The following is a 26,552-nucleotide window of genomic DNA, read 5'->3' on the forward strand; positions in this document are numbered from 1 at the left end:
TTAAAAAAAGTAGTTATTGCAACTGAATGTAAACAAGTAAAATCTAGAACAGAGTGTTTTATACAGTCAAGATAAAAAAAACGTGGAACCTTCACAGATTAACATTCTCTTTGCTGTGACAACTTGAAAAAAAGAAGCAAAAAAACCCCACAACTAAAAAAAAAAAAAAAAAAAACAAACAAAAAAAAAACCAAACACCAAACCAGTCCTAAAAGATATTCACCAGTTACAAATTCAAATTGATCATACATCATACAAACTTCTATGAATTATTTTCCTTATCAAGGTTAAAATCCATTGAATTTATTTGTTCCCAAATTCCACTCCACTACAATCTGCTAAAGCTTACATGCCTGTATCCACTGGAAAACATGCTACTAAAATAGTACATCATTTTTTAGCATTTCCTTGCTCTCCAAGTGTGGCTTTCTGAACCTTAGCTCTCTTACATTCTTTCTATCTCCAAATGCACACTCCCTTGCATTTGATGCAGGCATTTATGTGAGACTGCATATGAGCACTGATATGTTTATCTTCTGTGATTATCCCAGCCTTTCTAAAATTCTCTTATTCCCCTTTCACATCCTTGTGAAAGCTCAGTAAAACCTGAAATTAAGCCCAAGGTCTTAGGAAAAGAAAACAAAGCCTTTTTGTCCCAGGGTCAAGTTCTTCTGCCTACAGCTTTGCCTGTTCCTTCAGCATCCATGCCCATACTCTGCTGTCCTTTCCCTTTTATTTAATAATTTACTAGGTCTTCCACTTCCCTGTGTTTTATTCCTCGCAACACACCTCTTTACAAATGTACTTCCTATTTGTATTTTGCCCTTTTATGCTCTCTTGGATTCTTTTTCACCTCCCTGCATTCTGTAGTCCATGACAAGAGCAGCCTGACATGCTGCTGGAAACCTGGGCATAACTTCTGGAAAAAACTTAATCTTCTCTCTACAAGAAAGAACCCAGAAATGCAGAGGTGCAACTCCTCAGCTGCAAATGGTCTTATTATTATCCTTATCATCAATGCCACAAAGGACAGTGAATCTAGGGATTTCAAGGGAAAACTATTTTGATCCTCCCAGAAATCACAGACAAGTTCAGAGCTAGGACTTCTGACTTCAAAGGACTATAAACTAGAATGTTTTCATGTTCCTTTATGCATCTTATTTCGACATACAGAAGAAAAAAATAATCACCCATTGAGACAGTGCTGGTAAAGACTGTTTTCGATTTCAGGATGGCTTTTCTATTAAGCCAAATTCAAGCTCTTCGTTATGTGAAGAGTAATCAGCACTTAAAAATGAAAAATACATTATCTATTATCCACCTCTTTTGTCTTTTATCACATAGCACAATACATCACCAGAAAAAACAGAGGTGCTTTTTCTTTTTTAAACCACTACAGGTATTTTTTCTGCAAATACTTTAAAGTACAGCAGTACAAATTCAGTCAATAAAATAGGATCACAAATATGAAACTGAATCCAGCTTGCAAAATACAGTAAACCAGAAGAGCACTTCTTTCTTTTCTAGAAAATTATGTGCTTGAGGAATAATAACAACCTGGTACAGGTTCACAGTTTGTTTGCAGGGCTGAAAAGAAAGGAAAACCAACTACCAAAACATCTTAGTCAAGTCGCATCTCCCGAAGATTCCTGTGCTGCAAGGTGCTATTTTCCAAAAGCAGTAAACCAACAGAGCACTTAAAAGTCTTTCTGAAAAAAATCATGAACTACCTTTTAAAAAGCACTGCCTCTCAGATAAACTGTTATTCTTCTGACAGGAGCTGAAAGAAGGCCAGCAAAACCCCATCTCAGCAGCTGCAGAAGACAGTCCAGGGATTTTTAATTATCTTGGCAGAGCCAGCAGCCTACAGCCAGGGAGCAACTGTGGCTCCTTCCCACCACTGAACCCTACAGAGCAGCACACGTCCTCCTCTCTCCACATCCCTTCTCTCACATCCTCCCCAGCAACAGGAACGACCAAACACATCCATCTGTCTTTCTCAAACTGCCTGCACAAAACTCAGAGGAGGAGAACATGGGTATGGGGAAAGGTAAAGGCTGTTTTACCCGGCACATGGTGGCCAGAAGGGGACAGGTGCTGCTGAGAGGGGCTGGCTCCCCCTGCCCCTCTGAGGAACAGCACAGGTCTTACAGGCAGAAGCAAGCACCTGCAACTCAGCCACTCCCAGCTCGTCCAGGGAAAAGTGTTAGCAAATCCAAGCATCCCACAGGCCACTTGTGGCACCACATTACTCCAGGCCACCACTGCTGGCACACTGGAATATTAGAATGCATGAAGTTTCACAACATGTGAGATTTTAGTCTCTGGTGGTTCTTAGATGTCTTAATTCATCATACAACTTAAAAACAAATGTCTTTTTGAATATGGCAACAGATTTGTCACTAGAAACCCCATTACAGAAGAAAGAAATCAAATGATACACCAGTATCTGAAGCTAGTAACTCACCACCAAAGGGCATTATCCATAAAAAGGTTAATTCCATCCTAAAGAAAATAGTACATTCATACTGCTTTTGTGTTATTAACAGTTCTTCCTAGTATTTGAAAAGTACCATGAAAACCAGCAATAATAGGAAAGGTTTACCCATTTTGTAATGAAAGAGTCAAAGATAAAAGGAGATTTAAACTCACACAAGCAATAGTCCATTATTCAAAAGAGAGGAAAACGTGAGCCAGAATTTTAAGTCTTGAAATCTGCACAAAAATGTTCTCCATTGCTAACAGTCTGCTCTGCAACACATCACAGCCTTCAAATGAAAGACTAACAGTGGGCACTTCTTCCAACAGTTACCCAGCATTCCAAAATCAGCTTTTAAGAAAAAGCCATGGTCTCATAGATAGTCCAAAGCAGAAATCTTTCACTGTATCTTTCTTTCCAGTTAAACAGAATTGGAATTTTTCTATATCTTTTCCTAGTTCAAAAATCAAGTTTGTTAGGTTTTGGGGTTTTTTTTAATACTGAAGGACTGTTAAGTTATTCAAAATTTAACCCACATCCTGTAAACACCTGAACAGTCTGATACTCCATGAAAATTTCAGGGCTTTTGTCTTCTAAGGATTAGGAACCAAAGGTTTGTGTCTATAAATACATGTACATATGCACATATCCATATCTATAGATTGACTGATAGTTGCATATTTAAATGAAACATAATTTTTGGTTTATTTAAATGAAACATAATTTTTGGTTAGTCAAGGCAAAGTCAGACTCGCATACACTTCAAATAAGAGATCATGTGTCTAACAGAATTCACACACTTTTGGAGGATTTGGACAAGAAGTTACAAATGCATGCAAATATACTTAAGATTGCATTCTCTTATTTGCTTCACAGCAGCCAAATTAACAGTTATTATAATGGCCATTTTGATGCATCACATCAAAATAAAATTGCTCTCTGAGGGGAAAAAAAAAAAAAAAAAGAGTAGATTTTGCATATAACTTAATTTGGTACATAACTGTGCTGCAGTTCAAGGCAACCACCAGAAGACCCCAGTAAGATTCACCCCACACACTGTGAGAAACTTAATTCCTAAAGCTACAGCAGCTGCATTCAAATATGGCCATAAAAAGAAGTGAACTGTAAAAGTTTGGCTTCGGACTTGGGCTAAAGCCCAGGCAAGATTTTAAATCTCAAAACAAGATCTTAAAAAGCATTAGTGAGACCAAAAAAAACTGGACACAGCCTCAGTTTGCACTTTTTAAAGAGCAAAAAGAGTAAGAAGAAAGTTTAGATGAGTGTAGACTCAGACTGCTGAAAATGCTTTCAAATGAGTCTTGAGTTGAAACTTTAGCTGAAGAAAAAGGAAAACTAGGAGGAGTCTGCAGTTCACATATAACTTCGTAAGTACTGAAACCTCTCTCTAACCTAGCACACAATATAACAAAAACAGTGGAAACTGAAAGCAGAAAGAAAGATCTTAATTATGACCTTGGATGCTAAGAGGGAGGACAATTAGGCAGTGAAGCTCCACACCCAAGGAACATGCACTCAACTGATCTTGATGTTTTCCCTTTTGAGAAGATTGCTTCAGACAAACATCTTTGGGCTTTAGTCCAGCATGAGTATTTTGGCTCAATTTAAGAATCACTTAGGCCAGTTACTTGCTTATGATTCATATGCAGGTCAGATCAGATGATCCCAAGGGCCTCAAGCCTAAGTTCTATAAAATCTTCAGAAATAGCAATATTTAAATTATTAAGCACAAAAGTTCAGGAAACCCCAGTGGCACATCTGTAAATTTTCTAAAACTGCACCAACTCTGCTGCAGTTCTTCAGAAAGAGGTACATTTTCAAACTTGTGGTTAGAGTACATTATGCAAGATAAAAACAGTAAAGGATGAGACTAAATCTTCTGTGGCAAAACTTTAACAAAAAACCCAACTGCTGCTTCAGTTCATGAGTCTTACTGTGATAGGAGAGGGCACAAGAAGAGAATGACGGATGGGTGCTGCAGCAACTAACTTCTGAGCACATCAAAGCTTCTGCGTGACACAAACAGGAAAAACCAACACAGTCGCTGCTTTTCTAACAGTGCACATGGGATGCAGCACAGGGAGCAGGCCTGAAAATGTGTTTACTCTGTTAGAAAAATAAGATGTTATTTCCTTCCTTTTGAACAATGAAAGTCAGGTAAGTTTGCACCACCAAAGCTCTGATGCTGATTTGATAACAGAATAAAGTCTAAACTGAGTAAACCATTGGTTTTAGTCTTACTCAATTCTGAAATAACCTGGTGAAATTTTTTCCTTCCTTCCCCTTTGCCTCTGGGACCACAGGCTATCACTGCCACTGCACACCCACCATAATCATTAAGGAAAGCGGTAATGTCCCATACTAATGACTTATCATATACCTAAAAATGAAATTAATCCATGTTTCTTCATCCTGTAAGATTATTTTCAAAAATTATTTAAAGGGACTTCAGGTAAGAACAGACCTGTCCAGGGCTTGCTGCAGAGAAACTGAGCTTACCAGGCACTACACAAGTTACTTTACTTCTTTGCCATCCTTTCTCCACCCACAGCCTGACACTACAGAGTGACTGCCTGTAGTGGGTGGAAAACAACAAAAAACACCAGAAAGGTTCTTATCAAGCAATTACACAAATGCAAGCCATGAGTAATATCTAAGCCCTACACACTTCCAGGAAGCATGTCAAAGCGGAAGAGAAAACAATCACCACAGGAGCAAAGGGAAGCACAGGTGACCTGAGCTAAGGGGACAGCTTCCATGGAGATGTCAAAGGCAGGGCTTTCCATGGGCCCTGATGTGGGTGGGAACCAGCACGGCTGTGACTCCCCAGCCCAGGCCACCTGCGTGCACCAGCAGCACCTGAGGTGCAATTTGTCCAGCTGGCAGAAACTGTGAAGTTGTTGCTCCTGCTCTCACTGTACCAGCCCATAGGAATGGGCTGATGTCATCTGTGGGAAGAGAAACAGAAACAGTATTCTCCAGGCACAGACACGGAGATAAGCTTCCCCAACATTGAACCCAGAAAAAACTGCTGAAATAAATTCCAAAAGTCTCATTACACCTTATGCCTTTCTGCTTCTTTCTTACTCTGGTGGGCTGCTCCCCTCTATTAACAGCAATTAGCCACGTGTACAGTAATGAAAATACTCCCTTAAACATTATTATGTTATTAGCATTCCCTGAGGAGTTGGTAAGAGTTAAAAGGACACCTCAGCTAAGAGTATCTCCCTCATCTGTCTCTAGTCAAATGAAGCTAAAAACAAAGACTAAAATAGAACAGAGAGCAAAGAAACAAGATTGAAAAAGACTATTTCTCACCATTATTATCCATTTTCTTAGATTTTATTTTGAAGCACCATAATTTATGCAAAAAAGGCATGATACAACTTTACATTTGGAAAGCCTTATGACTACATCTAGCAGTAAAGTTTCCATTTGAGATTTCTGTACATCAATGTCTCCAAAACGTGGGATGCACCAAATACTGAGATTAAAATAAATAAAGCACTGGGGTGCTTTCTGTTCAGAGGTTTTCAAAACTTTCAAACCAAAATAAGACTGAATTGCACATGCTGATTTCACTGGCTAGTAACAGTAACTGCACCTGCTTTTACACTAATACTTCCAGATGTGAGATGCATTTCTAGAAGTTCCAGCTCATGTCATTCAAACACCACACAATCACAGCATGAAGATTTACCTGTATCAGACCACAATATCTAGCTGTAACTCTTTGCAGTACTTCATGTCTAATCTAAGCAGCAACTAACCTACCACAAATAAAATGCCTCTCGGCTGCATGCAGTATTCTTGCAAGAACAAATGTTTGTGATCGTGTTCCAGTACAATTTAACACGGATTATTAAAAGAAAAGAAAGCTGGAAATTGGAAGGCTTTCAAGAGTCAATTGGCTGGAAGGGTAAACTCCTTCAGGTTTGGCTAGGTTGCTGGAAAAACTTGGATGTGATCTTTGCTACCCTGGAGCTATAGTATTCTCTGCCTACCATTCCAAGCAAACAACAGGCACGACATTTCTCAGCAAGTTCCAATTACATAGTGACTCTGTTCCAGGCTCTGCTCTGATCTTGGTTTTTGAGTGAGGCAGAGATATTTCATCAATAAAAAAACCCCTCTGTGGCAACTAATGCTCGTTTCTGTACAGTTATGCCTGACCAGTCAGCCAAGTTACAGCCCAGAGCAGTTCTTAAGGGCACAGCTATATTTATTTTCTCTTCTAGAAGCAAATCACAGATATGACTTTCCACACGATGAACAAGGTTTGTATCCAGGATTTTTAGTTTTGTATCACTTTTCAGGATTTGCTTTCCCTTATACAGCAATCTCTCCCAACTAACTAGACACATTTCAAGACCAAATTAAATGATCTGACATTACATGATACATTAGTCTCTTGTTTAATGTCTCCTTACATTTAGAACATGAAAGACATTAATAAATCTTTTCCCTCTCAAGTTCATCTCATGGCAGTTTTTCAGACATTCCACTTACTAGTTTTCGCTTTAACTGTAACCAAAATTAATTTTAAGAGTTTTATTGATGCATAAGACACAAGACAAGAAAAAAAATTATTCATGCAAGCACTTATCCATTCCCTTCCCCACAGGAAAATAAAGAGGAAAAGACTATTTCTCCCCATTACATGCGGAATTCATCATGGACTGAAGAGAGCAACAATTCTGTGCTGTTATTAAATCAGGAGCATTCCCCTCATTTAAATACAACTGTCCACTGTAAAAAGTTCCTAACAGAACATATAAGACTGTGCATACATGTATTTCCATGGTACTCAAATACTGCTCCTCTGGCTTTTGAGTACAACATAGAATCATCGAATGATAGAATTATTTAAGTTGGAAAAGACCTCTGAGATTATTGAGTCCAACCATTAACCTAGCACTGCCAAGTCTACCACTTGGATGGTCCAACCATGTCCCCAAGTGTCACATCTACAGTCTCTAAGATACCTCCAGGGACAGTATTGTCACTGACAGGCTACACAGTTCAATGAAGCCTACAAAGACAATGCTTCAAAAACAGCAGCATGACCTTCAGGCAACCTAAGTTCCGTAGCAAACACCCAAGAGAAACGCTGAAATAAAAACACTTCTTGAATGCTAATGTCTTAAGATGGAGACATTAAATACTGTTCCTGGTAGAAATGAAAACCATGAAGAAAATCTAAGTAAAAGTACTCTGAGATTAATACTAATGTGAATACAAATACCAGATGGAAGAATATATGCGCCTGCTTTTTAACATTTCTAAATATGCTTTTAAATTTCAAATTTTTAAAGTCTTCCAGCCTGTTCTAATACCCTAGCAGCAAATTTGATCAAGATCAATTTAGACTGGGCAACTGTAGAAATCAGAGACGAAAAGGCAAAAGAGAAATTTAACTGCACTACTCACTCCTTTTTTTCTTATTACTGTACCAAAGAACTGGTAGCCAAAACAGACTTACTTAAAAAACACTGAAATTTATTCGTTTATTTTAAAGAGGAAGCTATATGAATAATGGAATGTTTGAGCAGGCTTAGATAACCAAGAATTGAAAGGAAAAAAAATGTTCAAAATTTTCAAGTTTTTCCTTTTGCTCTGTTCCAAGTCTTTGGAACATGTTTCAAGGTGTGTACAGAGCAGAAATTGAAGACTTTTCCCATTTAGGGTAATTTCCTTCTAGGACCTACACATGAAGATAACTGAGGACATAATGCAAGCTGGAGTCAGGCTAACATGTTGACCTTTTACTTCATGTCTATAGCTCAAAAGAGTAACTTAACTGTTACTTCCCAAGGAAGTTGTGGATGCCCAACCCTGGCAGTGTTCAAGGCCAGGTCGGATAAGGGCTTGAGCAACCTGGTCTAGTGGAAGGTGTCCCTGTCCATAGCAGGGCATTGGGACTGGATGATCTTTAAGGTCTCTTCCAACTCTCAACATTCTGTGATTCCACAGTGACTCCACCACTTCCCTGGGCAGCCTGTTCCAACGACAACCCTCTCAGAGAAGAACTGTTTCCTAGCATCCAATCTAAACCTCCCCTAGCACAACTTGAGGCCATTCCCTCTTGTCCTATCACTGGTCACCTCGGAGAAGAGGCTGATCCCCACCTGGTTACACCCTCCTTTCAGGGAGCTGTAGAGAGCAGTAAGGTCTCCCCTGAGCCTTCTTTCCTCCAGGACAAACACTCCCAGCTCTTTCAGCCCTTTCTCCTAACACTTGTGCTCTAGTCCTTTCACCAGCTTCACTTTTCTTTGGACACACTCCACAGCACCTCAATGTCATGAAGCATGATTCATTTTACATTGCCCTAAAACATCTGAAGTGTAAGAAAAATAAATACAGTAATGGAGTGTAGAACACAGTCTATTCTAAAAGCCACTTCTTTAGATCAAAGTATCTTGACATACAAAAATATTACTTTCCCTTCACTTAATCCAATTGAAAATCTAAGGCCAGCAAAGTGAAACAACTTCTCAAATGTGGTGCCTTTAAGACTTTCAGTTTCCTGCTAAAATTAGCAAGAATGATGACAAGTATGTGTGTGAGCATGCCTCCCTTCCTTCCTGACAGCATGCCCAAGACATGCTACAGGATAAAGGACACTGATAACCCTTTAGTCAAAAACTGTCCTCACAGAAAGCCTCCCACCAATCTTGTAAAAAATTTTTCTTTTTTTTTTTGAAGAGTTCAACAGAACCTAGCCCAAGATTCACCACTGGGCCCAAAACTTGTTCATATGCAGGAGATCCAGGGATATCAAGCAGGCATGTGCTAGAATACACACAAACTGACTCCAGAGCTGAGGAAAAACATTCCCTAAGATATCACAGGTTTTCATGGACAAAATTCACTCTGACACACCGTTTTCATTATACTGAGAGTGTAACATGACTTTCGGAATGGAAAACTTACACTGGGACAGCAAGTGGAGCCCTGCGAGACCACCACACACAAGACCTCCCATTACTTCTGACGCATTGGCACTGAGGATGGAACAGGTTTCAGCCCAGCAGATACAAGCAGCTTGAGCCAGAGCCAGCAGGTGCAGCAGCCTCCCTCAAAGGTCTCAGAACTGCAAACAGCCACCTGCCTCAACTCATCTGGATGAACACACTGTCAGGGACACACAGCTGAAGTCAAGCAAAACTGCTCTAACAGTTCTCACCAAAAGGCAAGGAATGCACGCAGCATTTCAGTTCTGCTGTTAGAGTACAAACATGGGGTAAGGCTTGCTCTCATTTTTTCAGAAGCATGGTCTGCTCTGAATATTATAAGTAATATAAACAATAAAATTTCCACAAAAGCTTTTTCCCCCCCCAATAATCATACCTGATACAGTTGCCCTCATTTAATGTAGGCTGGGGAGAGAAACTACAGTGCCCATTTTAACAGCATCTTGCTTTGCACTCCTGGGGTTTGCTGCATATTGCCCATCGCTGCTCATTTTCTCACTGATGACCTTTCCATTTTCCATACCTGTGGGCACTTGAGAACACAGTACTCAAGTTTCCCAGTTCCACCTTCTCTCTTACTAACCTTCCTTGAATTAATGCCACAGAGCCAGCTAGAGCACACCAGATTGTGATCCTATCACCGTGCCCACCTTCAGGAATACCTTCACCTGTTTCCAGCAGGATTTATTAACACCTTAACTACTGCCTGCTTTGTCAACATCAGTCATGGCCCACTTACAGCACACACAGCAACAAAAGGAACTAAGCCACTGTCCTATTAATCTCAAACTGAAATTTATGCATTTCTCTAATGCCTCTGCGACACTGAGCGCCACAAATGCTTTCTCCCTAACACACTTTTACTTAACTTATATGCCACTTTAAAATGAATTTACTCTGCCTTATTAGATTTGAAGGCAGACAGAAGGGAACATAAAGCATTGCAAAAGACTTTTTAAAAAAATTATTATTTAAAAAAAACCCAAACTTATTTTCCTTCACATGAATGTATCATTAAAAAATGCATTATGATTCACTTACCACTCATTATGATACCTACTTTACATGATACATGTAAAATCTTTTAAACACAGTATCATTACAGACCTAAACAAATTACACCAGCTGATGCCATACCAAATTATGTCACTTGTTGTTTCAAACAGTACTACCATGCTCTCCCACCAAGACCCATCAAGCCATCCATGCCCCAAGAACCCAGCTGCTCTTGCCACAAATTTAACCCAGAGGTTAGCAGCTGGCAGGGGATTATTTGTCACCAAGCCAAACACACAATACCAGTCACCAGAAGTGTCAGGTTAACCTACAGCAAAGTGAAGCAATTTTACTTCAAGACACAGACCACTACAAAGTCAGCAGCATAATCATCATTTCACAGCTGAGCTGATATTATGAGCCTGAATCTTAGACTGAAGCATTATCTGCAGCTTTGCACCAAGGTGCCTGCATTTCACCATTCCTCAAAACTCAGACATTATTGCCACACAAATGAGTAAGAAACTGCATGACCTTAAGGATGCATTATGTTCTGCAAACCAGGGCACAGAAGCCTGAGCTGCAGCTTAATTCTACATCTGGAAAAAGGCATCTCATGATACTGACTGAAGCTCTGGGGAGCTCTCACATCAGCCCAGCAGGGTAGGATGAGCTTACCCTTCCTCATTCCCTTACAGAAATGATTTTTTAAAGTGCATCTTTCCAGGCTCTCTTCTTTTCTTTTGCTTCCCTACTGAGCTGTGTGACCCAAAGTTAAAGTAAGTAGGTAATCTGTGAAATATAGAGAAAAATATCGACCCTCGTTTCCCAGAAAATTTAGTTCAAGTGTTATACAACACTTGCAAAAGTACATTTCTGCTTCAAGGATGTCAGCTTCTTTTTTAATATGCAAAAATATAACTTGTAATCTTTTCTGAGGAAGACTTCAGGATATCTGGCAAACTACAATAACAGGCTTTCAAGTTTTCCCCTGCAGATCTGTATTCACATGGCAACCAAATTACCAAGACACAGTGTCAAAATCATACATACAAATCATCACCTGAAACTGAAAGTCAACTGATACTAAAAATCTCTCTTATCAGTGAATCTCTACACTTGTCAATGTATGAAAAGGCCCATAAACATACACAGTTAAAGCACGTGTACATGTGTATGCACACATCTGAGCCTCTGAGCACTTGCATTACTCAGCTGTCACGGTGCCCCAATGCCCAGAAGGCTCAGTCCTATTAAAGTCTGAAGAACAGGTACCACGCTGCTTCCTGAACATGTACACACTTCAGATGCATTATTGCCCAGACTCCAGACACTACCCCTTCTAAAACCTAAACCCCTGTGACTTCCACACTCATATATCCCATATACAAGGCAGACAAAAAAGAGCAAGAAGAAGGAAAATGCTAATTAAACTCTGAAGAAAAGAGATACAGAGCTTTAACTGACATTTATTCTCAGTCTTTCGGTTCTTTAATCAACCTCTGCTCTCAGAAGAGTCAGCTCAGAGTCATTAAGTGCTGATCTTGAGGAAGCACCTTACAACAACTGAATGTTATGAAATTGTCACTATATGAGCTACCATTTCCAATGAGATAAAAAGAAATCAGTATATTGATATTTTGTTATTTGCTATGAGTTTACAGCAATCTCAAACACTGCCATCTATCTTCATCATGATTTAACGTATTGATCTGAATATCTGAATAGCTCTAAACAACCACAGAAAACCCTTAAATTTACTTTTAATTCAAAATCCTACAGAAATGTTCTATTCTTGTCCCAAACATGAAATTACTCCCAAGATTACATCGGCTCAATGCCCAGGACTAGTAACACTCAGTCCCAGTGCAGCAACTAGCTTCAGATTCAGTATCTTGCAGCTCTCCAGCTCTTAATAAAAGCTCTGGACAACTAAAAAAAGGATAAAAGCAATTTCCTATTCGTTTTTTTTCCAAGTCAGGTGCCACCACCTGTAATACTCAAGTCTTGAGGCTGACCTGATCAACCACAAGTAATGCAGCCATTCTAAACTCAGGCAGATATAACCATACAGATCAAACCCATAACAGCAATACCTGTGCCATTGGTAAGAGGAAGAGGCACTGTGAAACAGCAATCCAAAGACAAGTCACGGAGCAAGGTTAAATTATGTGCAGCATGGGCAAAAAAGTTGAAGGGGGTACTGCTATTTCCATTACAGATGAGGTACTGAGGCAAAGGAATAAAGTCAATACACCATTTAAATCCCAGTGCCATTCTGCACTTAGTCCACAGCCCTGTAGATCAGACTCCAAGCATCAATATAGACAGCCAGAGAAAGCTTAGAAAAAGCTTAAGCCAGCACATACTTAGAGGTCACATGACTATCTTGTCCAAACTTCAAAGTTATTTTTTAGATGTCTAACTCAGAGCTAGTCATCCAGTTGCCCCTCAATAAACAAAGTATGCACTTCTAGAAGTGCATTTGTTTAGCACCTATTTCACAAAATCCTGTAACAAATGTTTGGTATAGAAGAGACATAGTGTGGACATACTGACCCTTTTCCACTGTCTATACACGGAACCATTGGTGACAAACTCAGTCTAAACCGAGATGCAGTCACCTAAGGTTGAAACAAATTACTCCTCTCTTGGTTATGAGGTTTCTGATTTCACTGTGTCACCCAGGACAGGCTGCCCACTGGTCACTACGCATCATCAATGAAGCTGGACTCCTTGCTCTCACATCCCACTCTCTCTCAATATCCTCCATACACAATCTTTATTTCACCAACAAATCATGCTGGATTCCTACAGACAAGCTCTCCTTCACTGCACTGACTGATGCATTACTTGGACCAGTCCATTCTCAGTACAGGATGAGGCTGAAGTCCTGTTGAAAAACACCATATGGGCATATAAGAAATCTGGGAAAGACAGAGTAAACTTTTTTGATTCTGTCTAGTCTTGAAAATTCCAGAATCAGTTTCTCTTCCCTAATCTTTTAAGCCTTTTCTCAAAACCATGAGTATACATTAAGTTTGGTTGAACATTTGGACCCTTTTTTAAGAAAAACCTGTTGCCCTGAAAAGCCTTCCAGATTCAGGAAAGGACCTTCTGAAGTGACAAGTAATATCATCAAACAATTTGGTCTCTGCTGTCCCTCAGGCACATCAGAGATGGACATAGTCTGACTTCTCTTTTCTTTCCTGATACATTTATTGACAAACGTACCAGGAAATTAATTAAAAATATACATAAAATAATGTACTACACTAACCCAGTCATGCTTCTAACTATTCACATTGACACTATGTGTTGCTGACTTATTAAGCAGTATCTTATTCCCAGATTACAGAACTGTTCCAGGTACCAAGGCTACTGGAAAGATACATCCAAATGTCAGACCATATGTAATGTAATATTTTTGAACAAAGACTTCCTATTATTGCCTGGCAGGGAAATGCTAATTTAATTCACCATGTTCAATTCTTCTGAGCCTTATTTTTGCCTTAAATAGCTCAACGTGTTCAAATATTCATCACCAAATTCAGACCTGTCCTCAACCTATTAGACACACCGAAAGCAGCCACAGTGAATTGCTACCACAGAACATGTGAGCCTAGAACAATGCTTTAAGAGTTGCTAAGAGAAAAGAGAATCAGAAAGACAATGTATTAAATCAGAAAAGAGAATACTTAATGCAGCATGCTAATCATACTGATTTCATCAAGTCTCCTCCAAGACAATCTGCTGAGGGAATCTACTGACAGGGAAGAATAACCACATCATTAGCAATTTGTACTGCTGTCAGGAATGCATTTAGTCACACCATAGATTAAATGTTTAAGCAATCACTAAGCAGACATGAAATTTTCCAATCCAAAGGCCTATGTCTGCCAATAAAAAAAATTAAATACAGTGAGTCATTTTACTCAGGACAGCAGTTCCTCATCTCAAATATCATCAGAGGTTTTTTCAATAAAACATGTCAATTGACATCATAAGAGAGGAGTTACTGGCATGTGTTTGTTGTATGTACAGAAGCAGATACCAAATCCAACTCTGACTGCCCTTAAAACATGAAAAAAATTACAATTTCATATATTCAGGAGTCACCACCAAAAATGAATGTGATATTTACCTGAAGGTCCTACTCTTCTGAAGAGCCTATTTTTAACAATGTGTCCTGATACTGAAAGTATCCAGATACAGAGAGAGAAAATTGAGCAGGTTTTTGTAACACAAGGTTACATCTCTCAGACTTTGTTAAGTCCTATCCTTAAAGGGATAAAAAACATTTTCATAAGGGCCATCTGGCAGATATACAGAATCACAGAAGCAATTAGGTTGGAAAAGTCCTCTGAGATCATCAAGTCCAACTTATGACCAAACACCACAATGTCTAGACTATGGCGCTGAGTGCCATGTCCAGTCTTTCCTTAAATACTCCACCAACTCCCTAGGCAGCCCATTACAATGTCTAATCATGCTTTCTGCAAAAAAATTCCTCCTAATGTCCAATCTAAACCTCCTCTGGTGCAGCTTAAGACTGTACAACCTGCCTGGACTTTTAACAAGCCCACTTGCTTCTAAAACTAAGCAAACATTGAGTGCTCAGAAAGGCCAGGCACAAATTGCAAAAAAGATGGGAACAGAAGCACAGGATGAAATGGTCACTTTTCAACAACTGTTCTCTGTAATTTTTCAATACATTCAAAACCATGAAGTGATTTTAATAAGATGGCAAAGTCTGCAGATGACAGGACATAACAACTACAGCATCAACTGTGAAAAATGTCTTAGTTACTGGTTGACAAAATGGTAGACGTTGATAAATGCAAAAATTGGGGAACACAAGAAAAAACATTCAAAATCCATCTTCAATATCATGAGCTTCAAATGTTCCTTTTCAGGAAATATGTTGTAGGAATTGGGAAAAAAATGCAATCAGATATGGACATACTCAAATCACACTAAAGGAGGAGGCTCCTCAGCAACATTAACACCATGGAACTATTTTCCACACAACACTGAAGTTCTTACAAGTATCAATGGGTTCAAAAGGGATTAGAGAGGCTCCTAGAAGACAAATTCACTAGCAATTGGAAAGTACATAGTAACACCTCAGGGAATTCCCAGGGTGCAGTCTTAGGGCAAATATTGTTATGTTCCTGTTTTATTATTCTGGCACTGGCTCACGAAGGAGACTGGAGAGAAGGCCAGGCAGAACTTCAGTATAACCAACACCAGTCACATTAAAATCCTGTTACATTGCAATCTGATAAATCAGCAAAATAAACATCTTGAATTAAACTAAATAGGTCCTTTGTTGTTGAGAGCTACCAAAACATCTGAATTACCTAAACCCAAAGCTGGGAATTTACTAGACAAGCATGTACTTTTTAAGCAAGGAGCAAAGCCGTCACTGCCTTGCAGTTTAACATTAACTAACTTGTCTCCACTGCATCAGATTGCTTGTCCCAGCATCCGATTTATGGCAGCATATGGACTTTCACCCTCAGAGAGTACATTTGCGCTCCTCATCCTCAGAAACATTTGTCCTGGTAACTGATGTTCTAGAAAGCAGTAGAAAAGGGACATACTGCCTGCACACCAGCTGCAGGAATCAAAATACACTAGTCAGAAGTGAAACAAGTCCAGACCAAATACTCAGTAAGGGCTCAATTATTGATACAGGTCATGTTACCACCCCAGTTAACTCTGAGGTCAGTGCACTGCTTTGTAGCAGTTTTTCTGGTTGGAACAATGCTCATATACCATCACTTACTAAACACATGCTGATCCACTGCAAACTGCCTAACAATCTGGACAAGCCCAAGAGGAATTCATCATGAACCTTCTTTTTCCTACCGGTATAGATCTACCCTGAAGCCATAGATTAAACCTTTGTAAAACAATGACTAGATTTTCTAGTTCTGCAGAAAAAATTACTTTTGGGTAGAGAGGAACAGAGGCTCTAGGTTTTGTGTTTCGTATTTTGAGTTGTTTTATCTTTTCTTCTTGAAAAGGGATTAAATGCAGAGGATTTTGTAGGCCCTTCCTACCTATGAAAGAAACACAAGAAGGATTTCAGTTTTCATCCGGGTTATTATCATGTGAAAGCCTACCCAGCAACAGGCAGGGGAGGTGCCAAACCACAGGCTAACTCGAGTTAGTATCTAAAAGCTCTTGCTTTTAAATATCATTTTTACTGGTATTTATTACACATGTTACTCAATATACAGCTCATAATACATCCAAACAAAGTGAGGTTTCGATAAAGCTTTGGCTGAATGCAGGGAGTGAATCCAGACTTCACCAGGTGCCTACACGAGGCTGCCTGACACCCCTAAAGCACAGCACTGCTCAGTGAGACACAGATAAACTTTTAATGCTTCAGTAAATGCAGATCAAAACTGCTACTGTTTTTTAAACATCCCAAAACCTTGGTGAAATAGTTTTTGTCAATGTTTTTCAAAATGCTGCAAGTTTGTGTTTCTAAAAATTAGATGCAGAAAAACATTCAATGTAGGGTTCCCATTCTGACACACAATTTTTAAAACAGACTTCCCACACTTTGTAAATCATGACTATTGCCAGCTAGAGGCAAATTAGAAATAGAACACAACAAAACAATTAAACAAAAAATCCTCTAACTGTGATGTTTAAATGTTCCCTCACTGCCTTACAGTGCTGTATTCTGATTTGAATGACACAACTGGGCTCTGAGAACCTACAAAAGAAAACTCTCTTGTCTAGAAGGCAACAGAGTTGTCTCTCTCTGCCTGCCCCTCATTCATACCTGGGTTGTGAAGAAAAATGGCTTCAGTGACTGGCTTTACCTACTGTCTGTGACCAGTCTAGGTCCAATTTGTACTTCATCCTTGCCATCCCCCTCAAAAAATTCCCTGCTACTTTTGCTGTAATAATACTGCAAAATTTGGCACCTCACAGCCTCCTTATATAAAAGGAGAAATAATTTCAGTTTGCTGTTTCTACTTTGTCCTAGCAACATGAAACACACACACAATTTGATTATATAATCTCCAGATATGTGGGAGGGATTTGGAGACTTGCCTGAAAACCTGCCATTTCTTATGCATTCAAAGGCTCGGCAGCATGTTTCTCCTAAGTACACATCCATGTAGCTGAAATCACAATTGAGTTCCTCCACTCTTTATCATCGAAAAAGCTACCAAAAACCCAAAAGCCACAAAGGCAAGAGGATAAAATAAAAAAAAAATTACAACACGCATGACATTTATACAATAGCCTGAGCTTGGTCCTGCCATAAATAAGAACAAGTCCAAAAAAGTTAATGGATTTACACCAATTTATACTATCCAATAACTTCAGTGATTTCAGTCCAAATACCAGCAGAGCAGTCACCGTAAAATACAGTCACCAGAATTGACACTGACGTCACTGTTGCTGCCAGCTTTTTCTGAAATCCGTGGACTGGCTGAACCTTAGCCTTTTTTTCAATAAACACTCAAGCACGTAACACACCAGTAGTTCCAGTGACAGAAGTGTTAGACACTTCCTGTTCCCTTTATCTATCACTCTTCCATGTGCCTTGTTCTTAAGGCAAATGGCAATCTTTCAGTTTTCAATGAAGTCAGTCTGTTTTCATTGATAGACTAAGATTTTTAAAAATACCACAGAAAAAGTTTTAACATTCACTTTTGCAGTCGTAAGAAAAGTTCCAATTATTCTGTTTGAAGATTCACAGAACTGAAGAAAAGCACAGAAAAGAGACAAGGTTCAACTCGATATATTTTTACAGCACAAGTACTAGCAAGCTGAATCCAGCTGAAATGTATCGGCCTTTGAAAAATCATTAGCATCATCTTTGTTTTCTCTTTTTCAAACTTTAAAACCTGATGCTGTCTCCAATCTGACTTCAAAAGCAAAAAATTATTTGTCCTCAATATGATTATATCTGCATACTGAAAAACACTTTCTGGATGTTTTAATTTTGACCTTTTTTACCTTACATTTCCTCTTTAAGATATGCAGATGAAACTTCCACAACTGGACACCAATTTGCTCCCATATAAATAAGTGGAAAATAGCTGATATTCCTGAAATCTTTTTGAGATCTTAGTCACTTTTCACCAACAATGACAAGAGATGCCATAAGTTATTCTGATCAACTGAATATGGTCATATACTCTGAAAGGTCACAGTACTTCAGTTCTTCAAAATACCACGATGAGTGAAGAGACAGAAGCAATTTTTGAGACACCCATCTCAAAAGTCTGCCATGTGCCTCAAGCTTTGGGCATATACACCATGTTCCAGGCCTGCAGCTACCGGTATTTCCAGTACTGTCTTTTCTTCAGCACAATAACGGGAAGGTTGTCATTGCAGTTGAGACAAAAGGCTGGGAGTCCTGAAACTCAGGGCAAGCATTCAACTCTGTCGTAGATTCTTAATGGATTGACCACTGACGCTTTCAAATCTTTCAGAAAAACAGCTGTTTCTTGCTCTAAGAATGCCACTTGGCTTCTCAAAGCTTGTGTAGCAGTCTGCAATAGACTTTCTGCACTAAAGCAACACAAATCAATAGCCATGTGTAACTATTCAGAGGAAGAGTTTATGTAGGGCTTATGACAACTTCCAGATTTTCAGAAGTTGCTACTAAGAAAGCTGCCATATCCTGGCATGCCCTGCTCTGTCCTTTCTAGAGCAGACTTTAGTATGTAGCCACCAAACTCAGAGGACTGACTATAGCATCCATACTTAAACCAAGAACTAATGAGAATGGCTGAAAAGCAATTTAGCTAAGAAAATGAGTCTGGAGACCAGATGATACCAAATGAGCCAAGAGGACAGAGCTGGCACAGGCAGGCTTTGGACAAGTTTGAGACAGGGAAGGAGTAAATATGGGTGCACTTAAAAAAGAATTGTGGCTCTTCCTCCTGAGCCAAAGCAGAGTTCCAGAAGTGGAAATAGACCAGAGGATATAGACTTTTGCCTAATCTGTGTGTAATTTATACTAGTAAGTAAATAGCAATGATGTCTTAAAATAGTTCAAAAGTTTAGGGTGACACATAACACACTCCTATACGTGCATCAGGGGTCTCAGGAAACCAATACGGATGGAGATCGGAGACACTGTCGCATTTAGGTTCCAAATACCCTGGAAGTTAGCACAGATCTGAGAGCTAAAGGCAGCTGGGATGCTACCCTGCCTATTTTCTGACAGGGTAACAACAGGCCTAAAACCAGGAAATCTTTTAGATGTGCCAAGAAAGAAACAATACAAAGGCTTCCTGAGATATAGAAAGCATAGCAGATGTCCCAGCACTGCCAAAATCCCGAGACCGAGGAGTGTTCAAGTAGATTAGTGTCAGTTCCATCAATCTGACCAGTCAGATCAACTCTGGTAAAGACAGTACACTACAAATCAAAATTCCTGCATTTCTGCCATTGGGTGAATCCATCATTCATGAGTAAGTTTCCACTTTCTGACACTGCAAAGAGCAAGCATGCGAAGAGCTACTCTTGAGGCTTAGGTAACAGGTATACAGGCAATCCATGTTGGCCTACTCCCATTTTTTTAAACCTGTGAGACCACAGAACAGCAGAAAACTGTTACATATTTCCCAGAAAACTGGACAGAACTACACCTTTCTCTTCTGGTAAGCCATAAGCTTCCTTTTTTCACTTTTTGTTCCAAGTTGGTCACATTAGTGCCAGAAGAATTGTATTTTTAGAGAGGACATTGTTTCCAAACCACAAACTTGTTCACTTCTGACTCCAAGGTGATCAAAACAAACATTTTAGCAAAGAGAAGTTGGTCACCAGACAGCTTTAAGAAATTTCTACTGAAATGCTTTTTTCACAAGGCAATTTTTCTTATTGTTTTTAACTGTCATAGGAAAATCTTTCTCTCTGCCCTCTCTCCCACTTCTCATCTCTAGAAAGATTTCATATCCATTCTGTAATAAATTAGTATGTCTGCAACTGTCATAAAGTAACACACACACAATCAACCACAAAATTGTTCCCTTCAATCCACCACAGAACGCAATAAGCAATAAAAATTAAAATAAAATTACTAGAACAGAACAGAAGCTTTCAAAATATGTTTATTTGCCTCCCTTTCTTTTACCAACATCACTTTTTCTTACTGGATTTCTCAAAGAAAAAGGAAAATTAACACCACCAAGAGCATTTTTAAAGCCACCTTCATATTGCCTGAAATGAAAAAAAGCACATGAATCCAAGTTTTTGCCAGCTATGTATAACCTCTGCATTATCACAGATTTCACCATTTACAGACAGATGGTTGACTCCTTGTTAATTTTCCTTAAGGCATATGCTTTTCCATTGAACAAAACTCTCAACAGAAGTTTTAAAAACTTACAAATTAACACATGAGCAAATGAAGTGCAGAGGCCATAAGGCAGTTAATACTGTCAATTTATGTATATGACATTTCACAATAATCCAGGCTGCACTAGTCCTTAGTGTACTCACAGAATCTAACCCTTATTTCTCATTGGCTCACTTCCTTTCTAACTTTCTCATTTCCACACTGGCAACTTCCAAGCTTCATTTATCTTCTATTCATGAAGGGAAGAGTAATAAAGGCCTATGAAATGATAGTCCAGCGCACAGAGAATGGAATTCCACCAGTCAGTTATCTCACGCCTTTATTATTTGTGGGCAGATAAAGGTTCATACAGTTTATTGGTAAAGGTCCTTGATTAAACCTAAATTAAAAGAGGAGCCTATCACACCATTATTATTTGATTTCTACTCGACCAAAAGCAGAGGTTGAAAAAAAATCTTGCTATGGAATACCTTTTTTCTAGTTCACTACAACATCTGCAAATATTTACATTCTCAACATTACAGGTGCAGCCTGGTGTCCACCCAGCTTCTATCATCCATCTGAGGGTCTGCTCTGCTCTCTTGAGATTATTAGTCTCTTAATTAAGACATTTGTATGTACACATTATTTTAGGAACTAAAAATAGTATTACATTTTTTGAAAAATTAACTCTTTTGCTCTCAGAAGTGTAGAATTGTCGCTGTTGGGGCGGCCACAACACACACAGACAGTGCCTCTTTCAAGGGCCAAAAAAGCTGTTCATTAAACAAAGCAGCTTCTTTTATACACCTTTTGTATGCTATCATTCATGCTACAGATTCATTGGCTGCTAAACTACTACAGCAGACTCATTGGCTGTTACTAACTACAACATACTACCATTGGCTACCTGTAGAATAAGCATTCAGAAAAATAACAGGTGCAGATATGTTGCTGTTTTATCCTTCTACTGTTTAACTTTCTTGCTTCTGTTGATACTATATTCTCATGGATAAATACGAATTGTTTTTCTTCTCATGGACTTTTCTCATAGTCCTTCTCTAGCCAAAGTAACAGGCCCGAGCCATAATTTTACCAAGGTAACAAGGCCTTAATTTTATAAGGTTTTACTTAAATGCCACATAGAACTGAACTTCGCAACATGCTTTGGATAAATTACCCTTCAAACTGGGTTTCATTACTTCCTTGGTTTTCAGTAAAGCAAACAAAAAATTTAAATAGGATGATCTTATCCAGGTGAGCAAAAGTAACCCATTCTACAACAGATATGACAATTTCCTCATCTCCAAGTACAACTAAGTCCGTCCAGCTAGTAGCAGCTGATGAGCATCCATCACTTATTTGACCATTCTCTCCTCTTATGCATTGCATCCACACGTACTCTAGTACATCCTTTCACAGTGACTTCCAATGCTGCCAGTCTTTGAATGTTCTGATCACATCTTACTGGCTAATAAAACATTTGTATTATGTCTCTCTAAATACTCTCTAGACCACAACAGGCTACAAAATCTTAGCCAGAAGTTTCCACTCTCTGAAAAGTGGAACATGTGCACTTTAGAAGTCCCCAGGCCTCAGCTTCAGGTATCACTGTACAGGGGAAAACCTTGAGAAAACTAAACCAATTAACAAGCTGGCATAAAATACATTTTCAAGATGACCAGAGGGTACCAAACAATAGTAGATGACTGTATTTGGAACAAATTCAGTGTACTTTACACTAGCAGCTACATCCCAGCAAACAGAGCCTGACATACATCACATTTAAAGTGAGCTATGTGTTAGCACAGTTTCAAGTATATACTTTTATCAAGTACAACTATCACTACTGACACCTTTAAAAGACAGCACAAAATATCACTGTAAGTTAACCTTGCTATATATCAGACAGCTTATCATTCTGAAGCAGTTTGCATACTGTAAGTGGTGACACATATTCACAGAGAACCTCATCATCATGTAAATAAACAAGGTATCATTTAGCATCTTCTAGAAGAAATACAAAGATTAACCTACATACAGTTTAATTTTTAATTGAATACAGTTGCTTATCTAACCCATAGATCTTTCTTCTCTGAAAACAAAACAAAAACCATTCCTATATAAAACAGATTCAACCTACTCTACAAATGCTGCTGGAATGGACATCTTGCTGCCAAACTGCTCCAAAATCAAGTTTCTATTAATAAAGAGCTGAAAACATAAAGTAAAGCTTGCCATTTAGGATTGCATTTCTTGTACTGCACCTTTGAATTTATCATGCATTGCAGCTGGTACTACACAGCTAAATTCCCTGTTATGCATCAAATGAATGGATATTCTACCACCATCCTACCAAACTACAACACTGGCTGGAGAAGAGCTGTTTGTTTCAAGCTACAATGATCAATGTCACGGATGACTGTGTCAGCAGACTGGCAAACAGCTCTAGTTTTAAATCACAAAAACATATGCTGTGGCTTTATTATTTCAAAGGGTCATGTCACCAACCATTAGTGAAAGTGAATATGAATATCACACTCTTTAAATTTCCATTTTCGATACCTTGATCCGTTTTCATTTTTTCCCTCACCAAAATGTTTTAGACACTTTAGGTGCTTGTGAAAGATGTTCCCTCTCTCTGCTTTTTTTTTTTTTTTAATGGGACTATCCTTAGACCTTGGAGCTAGCTCAGGATGATTTTTTAATTAAAAATGACAAAGTCCTCCTGTAGGTGTTCTCTTTTTCATCTTGCTTGAATTCCCACATGTCTAGCTTTCCCCAAAGACAGCTCAAGAGGAAAATTGTGACAGGTGCCTGCAAAGCACTGAAACAGCAGGAGGAAGAAAATCAACAGTGAGCAGAAACTGACTGAAGCACGTGAAGGAAAAAGGAAAAAAGAGCTAGAATTTAGAGGTAACTTAGCAATTGAGACAGTTAGCCACTCTGGAAAGGAGTAAACTTGCAAGTCCATAATCATACCCCTCTCACCCTTATTTACCGTCTTCCTTGATCTTTTTTTATACGACATGTTGATAGATAGCTATAACAGAGCTGATTTGACCTAATTATTTTTAATATTAAAAGAAACAAAAGTGTTGAAGATGCTAATAAACAAAGTATGACAAAAGTGAGACGAAAAAATACTACAAAGTAACACTCTAATAGACATAGTACAACAAAACTGCAACATGATTTCACTTTCTTATAGTGGGGTTGTTTGTTTTTAAGAAAAAAAAGAATAAAAATCTTTTGGCCATTGGGAAAAAATTTTACACTACTTAAGAATTTTAGCACTCAGTCATTCTACATTTACACAGATTTGGTTGATTAGCTGGAAGATCAAAAGACTACAAGTACATGAGGGAAAACAGTTACAAACCAGATTTCAGAAAAATAACAAATCAGGCATTCAAAAATGTACGAGGTCTTATTTACCACAATCATTCTTTCTGGAGCATGAAGGTGTATAAATAGAAACCTTTCACGAAGAAGTTTATTATATTTCATCAGGAATCCTGACACTTCAGACAATGAAGGACTTCACATGAACATATTCTTCATGAATAATTAATAAACAGTCAGCTGGTTTGGTTCCTTTAAAAGCAGCTTGGTTCTTTGGTTTCTTTTAGCTGCTACCCTCCTACTTTCAACTGTAAGGCAGACAGCAACACTTTTTCCTTCCTGCCAAACCAGGAAAATACTTCTTAAATACATAGGCTGAAACAACTTTCTAGGTTACACAGAGATACAATATGTCACTATTCTATCCATAATTTTTAACTTCATAAGAGAGATAAAAGTTTAACAGCTTGACTTATGAAAATTTTGAATTCTTGCAATTTTGAACAACTCACAATTTTAAAGTTTTTTTGTTCTCCTTATTGCTAAAATACTTTAAGGCAATGTAAACTATTCATTAATATTAAGAATCATTTTAATACCTTGAGATGCTTAGTATGAAGTAGGACAAACTGTATTTTTTGGTGTTCCATAGCAAAATAAATAAATGCTACTGGTAGAGCACACCAGACTCAACCAAACCATCTGCATTTCTCCCAAAAGGTGTAATACAATATAAAGTTCTGTTCTGAAATGAGAGATACCGTTGACAGGTTAAAGGAAATAATTCAATTTTTTCTACATTTTTATAGAGAGACAACCTGTATCCCTTTTGCCTTTAGTAGCAGAAATACCTATAGTATTATCTGAGAGTTCTCCAGATATATTCTGTGATCTAAGTATGCTAAACCAATTTCAATTTCCCTGGTTTAAAAAAAAAAAAGTAAGCTTGTTTGTCATCTTATACAGCCCATAAGGGTAATTTCACAATCACATTTAATATTTGCTTCTGTAACAAAATTTCTAACACCATTTATCCTCCTAATGCATGACGTCGTCACTACATGGACATATTTTCTACTTAAACTAAATGATGTAGCACACAACTCAGGCAGATGGAATACCTTGAATGCTAGTAACATTTACAGTTAGGAATGTTATGCTAGAAATGTCAGCACCTCACTACAGGACATTAATCCAGGAGAGTGCTCCCCTTGACTTGTCAGGTATTCTATCACAGAGACCACTTATTTATTTTGCTCTGAACCCTGAAGTACCAAGTGGACACGGCAAAAGAAGAGTTCCCAAGCTAGCAGGCTGATGGTATGGTGAAGTACAGCAAACTTTGCTCACAAGTGTGGCCGTCAGGGGGCCAGTGATACAGTAATGAAGTCACAGGACAACCCCAAGAATCAAATTATGTGTCTGAGAACATTGTCCAAACACTTCTTGAACTCTGGCGGGCTCAGTGCTGTGATCACTTCCCCAGGGAACCTGTTCCAGTACCCAACCACCCTCTTCAAAAAGGTGAAGAACCTTTTCCTAATAACAATCTTAAAGCTTCCCTGACACAGCTGTACGCCATTCCCTCGGGTCCTGTCACTGGTCATCAGAGAGGAGATCAGTGCCTGCCTGCCCCTTCTGCATGAACTACCTCTTTGAGGCTGTCCTCATGTGGTTCTTCTGTGCTTGTGTATCAAAACACATGGCACAACAGTCTCCTCCCTCTGAAAGGAGCCAAGAAAATCTAAAGTAATGACATTAGAAATAATTTGCATGTGAAACTGCAAGTGAAAGTTGTTAAGTATGTATCATGGAATCACAGAATCAAATAGGGTGGGAAAGACCTCTGCAACCGAGTCCAACCTTTGCCTGAACACCACCATATCATCCAGACAACAGCACTGAGTGTCACATCCAGTCTTTCCCTAAACACCTCCACGGACACCGACTCCACCACCTCTCCGGACAAATCCATTCCAATATCAAATCACCCTTTCTGCAAATAAATTCCTCCTGATTTCCAACCTAAACCTTCCCCAGTGCAGCTTAAGACTACGTCCTCTCATCTTGTCCCTGGTTTCCTGGGAGAAGAGGCTGACCCCTACCTGGCTACAACCTCCTTTCAGAGAGTTACAGAGTGATAAGATCACCCATGAGCCTTCTCTTCTCTAGGCTAAACACCCCCAGCTCCCTCAGATGCTCCTCATATCACTCACTCTCCAGACCCTTCACCAGCTCTGTTGCCTTTCTCTGGACTTGCTCCAGTATGTCAATGCTCTTCCTGAACTGAGGGGACCAGAACTGAACAGAAGACTCAAAGTGCAGCCAGTTTCTATTATCCTGAAATATCCTGAAACATTACCCTAATTATTACAATCTAAATTATGCCCCTAAATATCCTGAGATATGCTGG

The 26,552-nt window shown here is 38.9% G+C and overlaps 1 protein-coding gene across 1 annotated transcript in view; it reads right to left on the reverse strand.

Moving 5' to 3' along the window:
- Positions 1-26,552, reverse strand: part of CCNY (cyclin Y) — a 119,585-nt gene that overhangs the window by 45,572 nt on the left and 47,461 nt on the right. The gene's annotated exons all lie outside the window — the stretch shown is intronic.

The sequence above is a fragment of the Coloeus monedula genome, assembly GCF_965178545.1.
Source record: "Coloeus monedula genome assembly, chromosome: 1".
In the NCBI taxonomy this organism is placed as follows: Eukaryota; Metazoa; Chordata; class Aves; order Passeriformes; family Corvidae; genus Coloeus; species Coloeus monedula.